At 44.7% G+C, this 14,497-nt stretch overlaps 1 protein-coding gene across 4 annotated transcripts in view; it reads left to right on the top strand.

The window, feature by feature from the left end:
• Window positions 1–7,603: 7,603 nt before the first annotated feature.
• Window positions 7,604–14,497, top strand: part of SYTL2 (synaptotagmin like 2) — a 64,635-nt gene continuing 57,741 nt past the window's right edge. For 3 of the 4 annotated variants that reach the window (XM_074860384.1, XM_074860385.1, XM_074860380.1), the window contains exon 1: window positions 7,660–7,883. The gene's annotated coding sequence lies outside the window, so the exon portion shown is untranslated. Of the gene's footprint in view, window positions 7,884–14,497 lie in introns of all 4 variants that reach the window. The other variant, XM_074860383.1, reaches the window with a different exon arrangement.

Raw genomic sequence — 14,497 nt, 5'->3', positions numbered from 1 at the left:
AGCACCTGAGCCATGTAACCCTGAGAGCCATACTCTACCACAGAAATAAACTGTAAATCACTAAAATGCCTTTGTCCTTATTTTTGGGTGAAATTCATATTTAGCTACTTTGTTCAGAGTTTCTGGCGTCCTGTGGGAGCTTATGTTATTCTATGACCAGTTCTGTTTCACGCAGTACAGCAGTCTCTATAACTAAGGCACATTCATTAAAGCAAGGACAAAACACTTTCAGTCCTATAGGCAGAGATCATAATTTGCAATGCATCTATGCTGAAGACAGTAGGAAGACGCCGTTTATGTTCATTCAGTGGCCCCACATAACTGCTCAGATGAGAAAGCAAAAAAAAAACCAAAACAAACAAAAAAACCCAAATCATAAAAAACTATAGTGACTTTTAATTTCCTTCTCCTATATTATGGATTGATTGATGCTATTAGGACACAGTAGCCAGCTGACACATAAGCCAGGCATTGAATAGAAGGCAGGGAAAAAATAAGAACAGTGTCTTAAGTCAGCTGGCAAAGACAAACACGGCCTTGACCTTTGTACTTTGTAACAGTAGATCTTTAACTTGGACATATTTAAATCCCACTGTGCCAAAAAATAACAGTATTTAAACTTGACTGCAGGCAACCTTTGCCTTTTTCTATTTGCATGGGCAGACAATACTTATATCTTTTAGAAAATCTTGTCTTATATCCAGAAAGAGAAAATATTATGATAAGTTTGAGTCCCTAATTTGCAGGTTAACAGCATTGCCAGGATCAGGCAGTGCTTTCAGCTCTTCTTTGACCCTCTGTTAACAAGCTTGAACACAGGTGCCAGGAACATCTCCATCAACTTCCTGGAGCCTGAGATTAGGCTGACTGCTCTGTAGTTCCCTGGATCCTTCTTCTTGGCCTTGAAAATGGGTGTGACATTTGCCTTTTAATGGTCATCAGGAACCAATATACACAATATATAACTTATATAGAAATACATATGTATAAAGGAGTTACCTAAAGGGATCTAGGAAGAGAAGATGGAGGAGAGAAATATCTCAACATTTCAAGGAAGGAATTTTAAAACACCTCACATGTGACCCTGAATCCAAATTTGGTTCAGAACTGAATGCCAATGAGCATGGGAGTGCCATTTGAGACAGACCGGGGTGATCATGCAAAAGACTCTCACTGGTACGTACTTTACATCGCGACCTTTCCCCCCGCCCCTTCTTTTGTTACAGTTCTGAAAAGGTGATCAAAAGGTGTAAATCTCAACTTCCAAGACTGGGAAAAATGTTCCTTCCTTCAAATGGGGGAAGATGAGTTTTTGTGACAAGATTTACCCTTTGTTCTGCTCTATGGTCAGAAATGTGGTCAGCAGCTGGCTGGACTGTGAAGAAGTGGTGAGAGTTGTTGCTTCTGTCGGCCCTCCAGCAGTAGCTGTCATGCTGGACTTCACCTGGCTTTCTGTGCAACAACGGCACGTCAGAAGTGCTTTGGGAGGAAGCAGCGTATCTATGAAAACGTCTGGAGCTGGAAGGTGCTGCTGAAGAGCATAGAAATGCTGTGTGGGTGGATTCCACCTTCCCACCTCTCCCACAAGCTGGGCCTGAAGAATTCCTGCTGAGAACTAGCTGAATTCCAGTGGCCTTTCAGTCAGAAGGGTTATGGGTACAAAAGAAAGGAAATACTCCCTACACCCTTGAGCAAGCCTTTTTCCTCCAGACGAATAAGGGAAATAATTATTTTTGGGAAGAGGCAGTTTATGTCTGGGGGATGCTGAGTTCAGTGAGGTTCATTTGGAGCAAACTTCTCCCTTCGCTGTCTACAGCTCAACCAGGCCATCATCAGGGCTGTGGTGACTACGATGGGCCTCCATCTTCACAAAGAAGAATTTCAAGGGCATGTATATGGCCAGATGTCCCAGCTGACAGAGTAGGGTATGAGTCTTCTGAGGATTTGTAGGTAGAAATTGCCCCTCCTCTTCTACATTGTCTCCTTGACTGGGGAAAGACGTTACGACCTTCTGCTGACCTACGCTGCCTCTTCTCTCTAGTGCCCTGTCCCAAACCTCAGCCTGGGTATGAGACTGAACCCACGGAAGGCTTTCAAACTTGGGAAGGCAGGGAAGGCGTGACCATTCTGACTTGGGATTTCACAGTCACTGAAGCATCTTCCTGTGTCTTTTCAGTCCTCCACTGACTGCAGGAAGACAAGCATCTTGCTGTGCAGCAGGCAGCAGCTCAGGTCCTGAGGGACAACTGGGCAGACCAGCAAAACCTTCAGAGCAAGGAAGAAGTCATCGAAGAGCACATCCCCCAGGAATGTGAGGAATAGGAAGACCACAGAGGCAGGGAAATAGCAGCTAGGCCACAAAGAGTTGGCTGGCCGTGTTACCACAGAGCCACTGCAGTCAGCGGAGAAGAATAAAGCATCGCGTGTTGAACAGAACCCAGGGGTGCTTCTTCGGGACACAGGGTCTCTTGGCAAGACCATCTGGAGGTGCACCCTGGGTCCACTTATGGGAGTTTCACCTCTGTTTTTTATGTTGTCTAACCCTCAGTGAGGACTTGCCCAAGAAGAGCCTGGGGAAGATTTGAGGAGGGAAGGAGAATCCCTCTTCTTTCTATTGCAAAATACCCAAGAGGTGTTTGAATACCCCAGTAAGCATTGGAAGTCCTGTTCTGCTCTTTTTAAAACCCGCACCTCTGTGAAGCCTGAGATGGGGTGAAGGTGACGGGCTGTTTCTGGTGAAGAAAGAGACAGCTCTGGCTACACTGAAGGAAGGATGGACCAAGAAGATGTTCTCTCACATGCTCCTCCTGAGCCATACAGACAGGACAGGGAGAATCTGAGGAGGCAGAGGTAGGACCGGGGAAGGGCTCTGAAAGGTACGGGACCTGGAGCAAGGCAGAAACAGAGCATATAAGTCTAGAAGTCCTGTATTCCACTGACAAAATGTCCATCACAAGAAAGAATGTAACACAGCAGAGAATTGCTAGGCCTGGTTTTGAACCGGCTAGTCCCGCTGCTTTCAATAAATATCAACATTGATAAAAGGGCAGGGGAAGTATGGGCCACTTGAGCAGCTGCTTATTTCAGTAACTAGAGAAATTAAATTAAACCTTTTGTGAACACCCTCTAGAACTGGAGGAAAAACCTTTGCTCTTCTGGGGCATTTCATTCCAGAATTCTCAGCCTTACACCCTGAGGGAAAGAAACCCAGAAAACGCAGACTGTGCCAAAAAGAGGCAATGAAGAGAATGTGTTTTCCTTCTCATGACCTTCTAAGATGGGCTGCGGAAGGTGCTGCTCTAAGAAAAGTCTTATAGCAAAGTTCACTCCAGAGAGCTGGTTCCAATTTTGACCCCATCCCTAATGCTGAGTTTCCCGCTGAGCTGTCCCGCTGACCTGACACTGGAAAAGAAGTTCTCATGTTTCTTTAAATCTTTTTTTTTCCCTGTTTGTTTTTTTTTTTGTTTTTTTTTTTTAACTTTGGAAATCTGATAAGAGAGGGTAAAGCCACAGTGAGATTGGAAATTTCCATGCAAAGTGCCAGACCATTTTTTATAAATCACTAGTGCATGAAACTTGTTTTGGCTCCATGTTCTGATCAAGTTTAAAACGGCAAATTCACCTTTTTACAGATATGTGCACACTCAAGACAATTGTCAAAGACTAAAACTACATATGGAAAAGACTAGAAGGCACCTAGTATAAAGGGTTTAATGACGAAGGACTATCTAATTAAACACAAGACAGCATTTCTCATCAATTGCAAAGCAGAAACTATCTTGATCAGTCCTTGAGGAAAACTGCAGTTATTCATAGATTCCTTCTTACCTCCCAGAAATCATCAAACAGTGAATTAGAGCCTCATGTCCTTTCCTTGACTGGGCATTTGAGAGCAATGTCTAGCAATGCTGCTTAATAGCACAAATTTAAAGATGCCCTGGTCAGTGGCAGCAGGACTTACATTTGCTTTGTCTTGGAGCAAAAGAGCAGGAAAACAATCAGGCCCTATTCGTGCACACTTGCTCTTTAAAGCCATCTCTTTCGTGATCATTATTATCAAGCCAATCTCTTTCTTACCACAGAGAGCATCATATACAGCTAAATTACCCACACTGTTTCCTTTCACAGTTTACGCCTTCGGTATACATTTTCTTGTTTTATTTTAAAAGAATTTTAGAATTATTTAAAAAATATTTTTGAAGGCTTTCTTTTTAAATATCTAAAGAAATGCCTACTGTTGGTAAGGTGGCACAGGATTTGCCTCTCCCATGTGACATGACCCAGCAAGGAGGTCAGAAGTAGTACTCCCATGTACACACATGCATGCAGAATAGAGAGCCACTTGCACCTCCACAAAAAAATGGTAGAAATGGAGTTTAATAGAAGACATGACAGATGATGCTCAGCAGGCGCAGGGCAGGGACAGGGAAGTGACTGACCAGCCCTGTTTACAAGTGACTGGCCCCTTTTATCCCCTTACCCCTCTGTTCTCCCATGCTTGTTCCTCTCCAAACTACATTTATCCCTTCTTTTTCCCATCTTTGCCTCATTCCCTGTCCCATAGTAAGTCTTGTGCAATCTGAAAATCCCCTTCCCTTGCATCCCACAGTGTGTCCCCCTGCCGGGCAGTGATCCCCCCCTGGTCTGTAAGGGACTGAGGCTCCCCTGGGACAGCCCTGGGAGGGGCTGTGTCTCTGAAGGGGTTATTGGGGCTCCCCCACCTGCCCTCGTGCCTCTGTGCTCCTTCATGTGTGTGGAGATGGACCTTTGGTGGGCTGACATCTCCTGTGGTGGGCTTGGGAGCAGCCAGGCAGGGTATCTCTCAGGCTTCTCCACCCACCATCGTTCCTCTGCCTTTCACAGTGTGTGCAGAGAAGAGTCTTTTATCGCATAACCTAAGAGTGCAGAGGGATTTAAAGGAAAAAAAGACCTTGGGGCCCAGGATCCAACAGAAGATTGTAAAGCAAGAGCTGATGTGGTCGAATCCACCAGCCAGGGAAACCACTACAGCGATGAAATTGGCAGCATCTGAGTTAGCTGTGATTTGTGTTAGTTCACCTCAGGGAGCAGCTGAGTGTTCCAAGGAGACTGAGGTTCTATCTGGATGAAGCTGGAGGAAAAAAAGCCATGTCAGGTGGATTTGCTTCTCTGGAAGTTACTATCTCCAGCCATTCTGTAACCACACCGAAGCACTCATTTGTTTTTCCATTAATGGGATAATTGGGATGACCTCTGTTGTAATTCGGGTAATGGCTAGAGAGAAAGACATGCTGAAGGAAGAGAGGTGATCCACTTTCCGAATCTGTCAGGAATACCACTACACAAAAATACATGCAGGGTTTTTTTTTTTTCATGATGTCATAACGCTTGGTGTTGCACTGCAACTAAAAGCATGCTTATATCTTTTGATTGTGCTGAGAATTTAACAACTCTGTGACTATGTATGGGGAAGATGAAGGGGAAAGTTGGTAGGGCCCATCCTTCCATCACAAATTTTTGTCCCCTTGGTGCCACCTTGAGAGAGTTCAGACTCAATTCGCATGAAAAACAACTGCTCCATGCTTACACAAAACCCCCAGATTCTTCATATCTACTACACCAGTGCAGAGCAACTGTGGGGACAGGCTGTATACCAGTTGCAAACTCTTTCCATCTGAAGTTACTGAGGAATCAGTCTGAGGGTCCTCACCATGCATGTCGTTCAGGTATTTTCAGTTTCTTCTTTATTGCAAACACTCACACTATGAACTGGTAACTGGTCTGAGCTGGGACAGCCTTTGCATACATAATCCCACAGGTTTCATCCAAATCCATTTCTATAACAAATCACTAAACTAAATGCGAGTAGGAGACAGCACGTATCTATTTTAACAGACACAGCACACGCCCCATACACTGTATTGCAGCTGTCACTTGTCACGGTGGTGGACGCCTCTACCACCTGGAGCTTCCTAGCACCAAGGAGCTGCTTTTCCCTAAGTTTGGGTCCAAAGTCTGTGATTAAGGGGGGAATTGGTTTGGAGAATGACTACACCAGACCCATCAGTTCCGGCTCCTTCCGGCAGGGGCCAGGCGTATCCACAGCCGCCAGCTGATACAGCCTGTCTGGTCTAAAAAGTCTCAGTTGTCTTGCCTGCCTTCTTCAGGACTGCTGTGAGCGGGGAAAAAACGAGATATTTAACACGATAGAAAAATATGTTCCATGCACCAAGAGTGCCAGAAGGGCCCCCACTTCTAATTAACATACTAAACTATGTTTCTTGATCCGTGCTGAACAGGAGTTCAGTGTGGGTTTGAATAGGTACAGCTTAGTGTGCTGCATTAAGATGAATAAATAGGATATGTGGATAAGAGATGCTTGAATGAAAATTACTGCAGGGAGAAACTGAGTTTTAAGCTTTCACAAGGTCTCCAATTCACTTTGGTCCTTGTGAACTGAATGGAAGCCTTATTAAAGGCTTATTAAGCCAGAATTTTACTGGATAGTGCATAAAGCATGCTCTAGTCCCTAATTTTGTCATCAGGAAGGAAGAGCCACATATAAAATACATGAAATTGAAAAGACACGTAATTTACCAACTCTTTATACCAATACCACGGATATGAAACTTTCTCTCAGAAGCATTACATTGTTTCACCATATTCAAGTTTGAGTAGAAGGTAAAACATAAGAATTTATGGTTAGCAGGAAGCCAGTGCTGATGATGTAGGATTTGGGGGGTGAATGGATTCAGGCTGGGAACACAATGGGGAAGGCATTTAAAACCAGGCTCCTGCAAGTGAGACCAGAGCAAGTGCCTCATGAGCCTCACAAGGCCCAGCAGGGCCCACTCCCTGGCACTCCAGTGACTGAAATCCTCCAGCTGCCCTGAAACAGGATTAAAATATAAAGCAAGAGCCGTGAGAAGAACACGCAGAGGAGGGAAATGCCACCACACCGGCTCTCCTCATGACAGGGGGTCGGTGCTGTCACCCTGCTCCTGCAGGGAGTCTGGCTTCAGAAATCACCTTGCTGCCTTGGCTGCTGAGTGCGAGGTGCTTCAAGGGGCAGGTCCTGCTGAAACATGCTATGAAATGCCGGCGTGTGTATTTTGTGCCACTAATTAAACAAAAAAGCACTTACCATGGTTTCCTGGACAAATAGATGACTGAAACCTCCGTTATTGCCGCCTGTATCTTTACTGCAAACAGGGGTGTATGTTCACACCCCGTGGGTTACCTGTCACCAGGTAAAGTGAAATACCGATCATTTTACCTCAGGGCAACTGCTCAAGTCAAGCTGATATTCCTGCGTGGACTTTATGTAAATACCCGCTCTCCGCTGTGGAGCTTCTGCCTCAGGAGAGCCCGCTCAAACCCGCCCCGGAGGCTCCTCCCGCCCCGAGGACGGTGTCCCCGCTCCGCCCCGGTCCCTCAGACGCCCTCCCGCTGCCACGGGGGACACGGACACGAAAACGGACACGGACGCGAACACAGACACGAAGGCGAACGCGACTCCGGCGGGGCGGTGCAGGGCGGCCCCGGCGCGGGGAGCCGCCCCGCTCTGAGGGAGGCGGCGCCGCCATTGGCCCGGCGGCGGCGGGCCGGGGCTGCTTCTCCGCGCGCCGCCGCCTCCCTTCCCCTCAGACAGACGGGGAGGAGGCGTGGGGCAGCGGCTGCCGGCGGGACCAGGTAACTGACGCTGTCTCTGGCCGGAGAGAAGGGCTGGAGGAGCCGCGGAGGGGACAGCGGCGTCCCGCGGGGCTGAGGCAGCGCTGCGCCGCCCCCGACCGCTGAGGCGACGGGAGGGGTGAGGCTGCCCCTCAAGGGGTTGGGGGTATCTTGCTAATGGAGGTGGCTCGGCGACAAAAAAAAGGCACCGCCGGTGCTGGAGCAACGTGAGGGTGAGTCTGTTGGCAGCTGAGGGGTCCTGGCTCCAGGCGTTCGGCGGCCGGGCTGCTCCGCAGGGCTGCTCCCGGCTCCAGGGGCTTTGGGGCGGTCAGCTTGCAGGGCCCGCTCGCCTGAGGCGGGGGGGACATCTCAGGGGGGTCTCCCCTGCCCAGCCCCTGTTATTGAGGGCGGAGGGAAGCGCCGCTTTCCTCAGAAGGGGTCTGGAGAGCCGGGGTGAAGGACTGGAGCCCCCCCGGCGAGGGGGCCGTGCGCTGGGACACCCCGCTGCAGCTGAAGGGAGCTCCTGGCTGCTGGTGCGAGCTGAGTAACTGTAAAAACCGACCTGCGCCTACCTTCTGTAGAGGCCGGGGTTAATAAAAGGATTCTCTCTATTTAAAGAGGGTGCTTAGATCTCAGTTGAGAGATGTTAATGACTTTAGTGTGAATAGTAAACGCTTCCATTTCAAAACACGAACTTAATTGCATCTTTCACGCTGTCTCTGGAATGACTTGCAGAATTGGACCTGGCCCTAAAGTCTTATGCACTCGGTTGTGTCTTTCCTATGTGAGCAGAAGGATCTGTTTAGATGATCCGTTGCAGGATAAAGGTCACTTAAATCTGGGGACAGATTGTCAAGTGGCAAGACAAGTATTTTTGAACTTTCTCAAAAGTGTAAGGGGAGGGGGCTTAAAACATGCTTGACAGGATGATCTGAGAAGAAACTTGATTTTCGCTGATAAAAGATGCGGTTGGAGTGTTACAAGAAAATATTTGTGTGTTTACATATATCGGAGAATTGGAGCTCTCTGGTGGTGGAGTGTTTCAAAGGCTGATGAAGCAAACTGCTTTACTAAATCTATATACACCAACAATACAGCTTTCCAGTCATTAGTTTTTAATTAACCAGTCATTATCACTACATTTCCCAAACAGTTCTTAACGATCACACCTGTACACAGTGCTGTGGAGCTAATGCCCTGTATTTAACGCTGATGGCTACAGTTGCCCAAGTAAAGCGCTTGAGAGCTATTTAGCAAGAGAAGTTGGAATCAAAGTGAGCATTTTGTGATTTTCATAAATTAACATCCTTCTTTGCTTATTGTTAGTGTTTTATGCACCTTGCTGCCTCCCTGGAAGAAAAGGGGGTGATTTCATCTGCCTTTGACATAGTTCATTTTATTTTAGGGAGTAAGACTTATCCTAGTTTTGCTAGGCATCTTTTTTATTTACTTTGCAGGATTATTCTGGCTCCATCAGACATATCTCTTTGTTCTTCAGGTTTAGTTTGGTTTCACCTGACATCTTTCCTGCCCACTCTACATCCTTTGCTCTTATCTTGGAGATTTTACTGTTTGCTTATGTTTTCCTGTGCATTATTTGGGCAAGTATACTGCAAGTCTCTGTCCATTTGCAGTTATGTGTTTTTTATATATGCATAGCTATGTTGTAAAATACTACTACTAATATTACAGTGTTACAAAATGCTTATACACTTCTTACAAATTACCATATTTTAGTGTGCTTGTGTCTAGGTTTAAGACAAGGAAATAATAAGCATCTTGCTTAGTCTGCTTCTACTGTATGGGTGCAGCAGGCCTCTGCTTTGTCTGTAAGGCATGTTCTTGAATTTTCTGAAGCTGTCATTGGACCTGTCTCATGTTAAAGAAATTTTCTTTCAGCATCTCTTGCAGCCCAGAATAATGTATTCTCAGTTTCACTGTCAGGCTTTTAAAATTCAGTGAAACAGGTATTCATGTTCTTATATACCAGTGATGACAAAGGCCAGAGTAAACAGCACTCTATTGCCCCCAGAAGTGAAGGTCGGAAAGGTGAATTTGTCTTTTGTCTAAAGCGCTGGGTAGAGACCATGGACAGATATATTCTCTGGAGTAAACTCCCATTATGTTGCAGGAGACCCTTGCCAGGTTCCCAGGTGGAAGTACTGCTCCAATTTAGTACTTGGAGAAAACCTTTGATGCTTGCACCAGAAGGTGAGATTTTAACTGTTGCATCTAGAAAAAAAGTTTAACCAGGAAGCTAAACAGTGGGATGAAGTCAAAGGAATTACTTATTTTCTACCCTGTTTTTCTCCCTGTGCTCATGACAGAAAGGAATAGAACAGACTTCAAACAAAAACCTGGTAAGAAAACATTATTTGCAAGGAACCAGAGTAATTTGTAGTCTCTCAGGAGGAGAAAATGTTTAATTTTATTTTTCTTTAATTAAAGTGATGGTTCTGTCCTATGAAGTCAGTCTTTAGTCAATAGTGACTTGTTCTGAATCATAGTAAAGAATTTTTTTCTCTGCACAGAAAGTGCTCTTCATGCAGGGTGGATGACTAACACGTAACTGCTAAAAGCAGTAGGTAACCCTCTGGTGCTTAAAGTCTTATGACCTGTTAGATTTAAAGTCGGCTTGTTTAAGTTGCTCATAAATCAGTTTAAGGAGGCTCCTTAGTTTGGTCTTCCAGTGCCAGAACACTTACGCTTTATGTTATGTCAAGCCAGTGATACTGCGTTTTCTGTATCAGCAGTCTCCAGTTCTTTAGCTTATTTGGGCATAAAGTGAGTGACAGCTGATTTTAGCAGACTTATTCATGCTTCATTCTTGTGGTAGGGAGTCATTCCAGTTCACCTGGGTACAGTAACTGGATGTGCTAGATTCATGTTTCATGGTATAAGGTTTTCTTGCTATATGTAACTTGACTGTTTATCTCACTGAAAGTGGCAATGGGAAGAGATACAATGTATGTGTGAGGAGGAGGAAAAGAATATTTATCCCCTCTTTTTATTTTGTAGCTCTTTCTCTGGATGATAACGCCAGAGTATTTTTGACCTGAATCCCGCTCAGTATCGAGTGCATGTACACCAAATTAATGAACAGCTTGACAATTTTTTTCCTCTGTATTACTATATGCCTTTTCCTCTGTACTATAAATCTTCTAAAAGTAAACTTTTCTTATCTTTCTGTCTCCCAGTCAAGGAAATTCTGCATTTCTGTCTCTGCCTGTCTCTCTCTATGTGTGAATATAAATAAAAATAAAGGTAAAAACAAAGGAGATGCTTATTTGCAGAGTAACTAGCAGAACAGTATCCTAGACTCATTGTTCTGCAAAAGTATCAAGCTGAATATTGGTAAATTCCATATGAAATTGCCTACCCAGTGCCTGATTCTGATAAATTGACAGTGATTTACTTCTGTACAGGTTGGAGGGGCTACAGTTAGACTGTGTCATCTCAGCCTTGTAACTAAGAGCTTCAGAAGTAAGTTGTCATCTTCAAGAACTCCTGGGTTAGAACTGGCTTTAGACCATCAGCTTTTTAGATGTTCAAATCTACTCCCATACTTCTCTACTGAATTTAAATGACTTATGTCCTTCAAAAATAGCATTAAATATAGAACATCAGTTATAAAGAATTAAGGGTGAGGTCCAAAAATCCTGTGTAATTGCACTTTAGGTACCGTAAGAAAAAGGTATGTGTCCAAGTCCTAGGCAGAAATCTATCACACAACCAGAAGTAGGGAGCCCTTGACCTTCTATTCTGGACCAGCCCATAAAAAACTGTTGCGATCTTTATTTTGTGCTGATTTTGCAGGTTGCCTGTATTCCAGCTGGGTATTGCATGAGCATGTTAACTCGGAGTTGTGGGTTGGGTTTTTCTGTTGGTTTTGCGGGTTTTTTGTTTGGTTTTTTATTTCTTTTTAAAGCCTGAGAAAATGCATGTTAGTAGAAACGTCATAAATTTTGTCTTGTTTCGTAGTGATTACAGTGCTTCTGGAGATTAAGAGACCTGGATTGAAGATTAATACCCTCAGGTTATTCTCCTATTCCTTCTGCTATACTAGAACTGGACTGCTGTGTAGCCAGGAGTGCAGGGCTGGCTGGATGAGGAGGGAGATCAGGAGAGAGAGCTTGGTCTGTGATGTGGTGGCCTGACTGAGAGAAAGCAGACTTGGGGTTCCTGTTTCTGCTTGCAAGGTTGTGACATCACTTTAATAGTCATTCTGAGATGGGTGGTTTAATCCTTGGTAGTGTAGCCCTAGGAAGGGTTAAAAGTGAACCAAGTGAAACCTTCAGAGACTGTCATATATTTTGGTAAACAAGGGGCTGTGAGTTTGAGTCCTCTTGGGTTAAGTGGTTCTGTGGGCTCTGGTTTTGGCTGCTTCCTGGGTATGTGCTGTAGCCATTGGGTAAGATGGAGCTGACACCTTGCATAGTTATGCTCTTAAAGAATGAGCCACTCCTACAAAACTAAATACCTGTTCAGGGACAGGCATTACACTCCAAACCTCACAAACCCTAAACTCCTGATTTTTGCTCCCTGTCTCTGAGAAACAATTTCAATCACAATCTTCTGCTCCCTCTTTCCCATCCCTGTGCTATTCACCAGCATTTACAGGGCAAATCCCATTCATACAGTGCGATTTGACACCACACCTCACCCCGTGCAACTGCAGGCTGCTCCAGAAACTCTTCCCTGCTCCTCACTTGTCATGTGCAGCAACTCAGTTTAGCTCTCACCGTGCCCTTTTAGGCTCCTTACATTATAGCGCACCTCACTTCTCGGTGCCTGAGTGCTCTGTTTGGATCTGGCCGTAAGTATTCCGTGAAACTGGTACAAGCCAGCGAAAAGGCTGGGTTTTGCATGGTATAGCCCAGCCCAGCAGCGCAAACAATCTTGTGAGTGAAGTTTTCATGGCTGATAGACTTCCTGTTATTCTTGCAATTTAATATCACTATTAAGGAGGAGTGACGCTGCTCGCTGGTTTCAACTTAGCCAGAATGAAACTGCTAGCAGCCAGAATATTCATATTATGGGGCTATCCATTAAAACATTCTCATGCATGGAAAGATGAGTGATTTTCCTCTTAATAGAGAGTTATATTAAGCTTTTAAAAAAATGTATCTATTAAAAAAACCCAACAATAGCCCTGAAATAAAAACTTCATTGCAAATGTTAAGTTAATTTTGGTGACTGTGATGAGACCCAATTCTGACTAGTCTATCTGCAGACTGTAGGCTAGCTTTTTTTAACTAGTTGGATTTTTACCTTATCTGGAAACTTCACAAAAGTGCTTTTTTTCCCCACCTCCCACTTTAGCTTACTGCTTCTATGACTGCAGGACTCCTAAAGAACATTCTTTTTCCTCTGGCATGTGATTTCTGCTGGTAATTGGATTCTGTGTAAGGCCCTGTTTTCAGGTAGGTGTGTGCCTCAGTTACTGTGACAAGGACTGGATTAAATGATGCAAACTTTCTTGGTAGCCTTTGGATTACATCAGTTATTAGGTGGGTAATTTTAACCTTAAAAACTTGCATGAGTGAGTGTCCAAGGTCAGTGGTTGGTCAGTGGTTATTCAGTCATCTCATGAGAAAGGACAGCCAAAGGGCTTGTTCTGTTCACTGGCTCTTTGTGCATGTTAGTAATCAGTTAAACAGGGCTGTAGTTACAATAACAACATTGATGCCTGAAAAGTAGGGGGTCTGCAGTGCAAATTGAAGTGATTTAGGTGAGTAAGGGATGATTTTATTTCCCAGAGCTACTTGTTTATACAGTTCATCCTGTCTGAGAATGATGGAGTGCCTTTTGCAGTGTTCTGCGTGAACTTAGTTTTGTGTTGGGCTGCAGGCAAAGCTGCTCTGGTGGAGCTGAGGTCGGTGGCCTCTCTCGGCAGAGGCAGGGATGATGTAAAATGTTGCCCTCTTGATTTGGCTGTTTTGTGCCCAACCTGTACCACAAAGCTGTACTGTGCACCCTCCTGCAGAGGAAATGTGCCACCACCAGTGACCTGAGCAGTTGGCTGACAGTGCTTTAGAGAAGATCAAAGTGATACATAAAAGGGGCAACCTATTAACCCACAGGTTCCTAGTTTTACAAACATAGTGGAGGAAAATCAGTCTGTCGGTGATGGTGGCTGTCCTTGCTCAACTAGCTCATCACTTTGACTCGAATGAGGAGTGAGAGTGGGGACTCTTAAAGTCCCAGGGATGCAACAGATACTGACTAATGGATTCCCATAACAATGCGATAAAAATCATGAGAGAAGTCATGTGGACAGGCTTTGAAATAAACCTTTTTCAAAGTTTCTTCAAAAACTGTATGCTTAAGAGTCATCCAGTTGGTATCCCAAAACTGAAACTGCTCTACAAAATGGCTTACTATCAGCTCAACAGAGTGAGCATCAGTCCTTGTATTTGAATGCAAATCCATCTTTGCTATTTGTAACAGGTATTTCTTTGCATCAGTGCTGCTTAGTCCTCTTGTTAGAAAGCCTGCAGTAGCAAAGAGTCAGGACTACACAGTGACTCTGAACTGCACCTCTGTTCTTCACTGTCATACAGAAAAGATTATCTAACCAAGACTGGAGGAAACGTGTCACTTCCCAGTAGCCACTGATAGGAAATACTGGTTAATAAGTCGCACTGCTTTGCACACTTCCATTCTTGAGAGGTACAATTTCCAGAACAGAGTCCCAGCTAAAAAGTACCCAAGTGCTTGCTAAATAGTAAGAGAGCAAGGAAGCAGGGTAGAGATAGGATAGTTACACTGCAGTCTCCAATATCCAAACTTGTCAACACCTCTACATTGGGAGCAACTTCGATTTGCTTAAGACTAAAATTTGCTA

The sequence above is a fragment of the Strix uralensis genome, chromosome 2 (assembly GCF_047716275.1).
Source record: "Strix uralensis isolate ZFMK-TIS-50842 chromosome 2, bStrUra1, whole genome shotgun sequence".
Taxonomy (NCBI): domain Eukaryota; kingdom Metazoa; phylum Chordata; class Aves; order Strigiformes; family Strigidae; genus Strix; species Strix uralensis.
The sequence above is the reverse complement of the archived record's forward strand: the minus strand, read 5'-3'. Positions and strand labels throughout refer to the sequence as shown.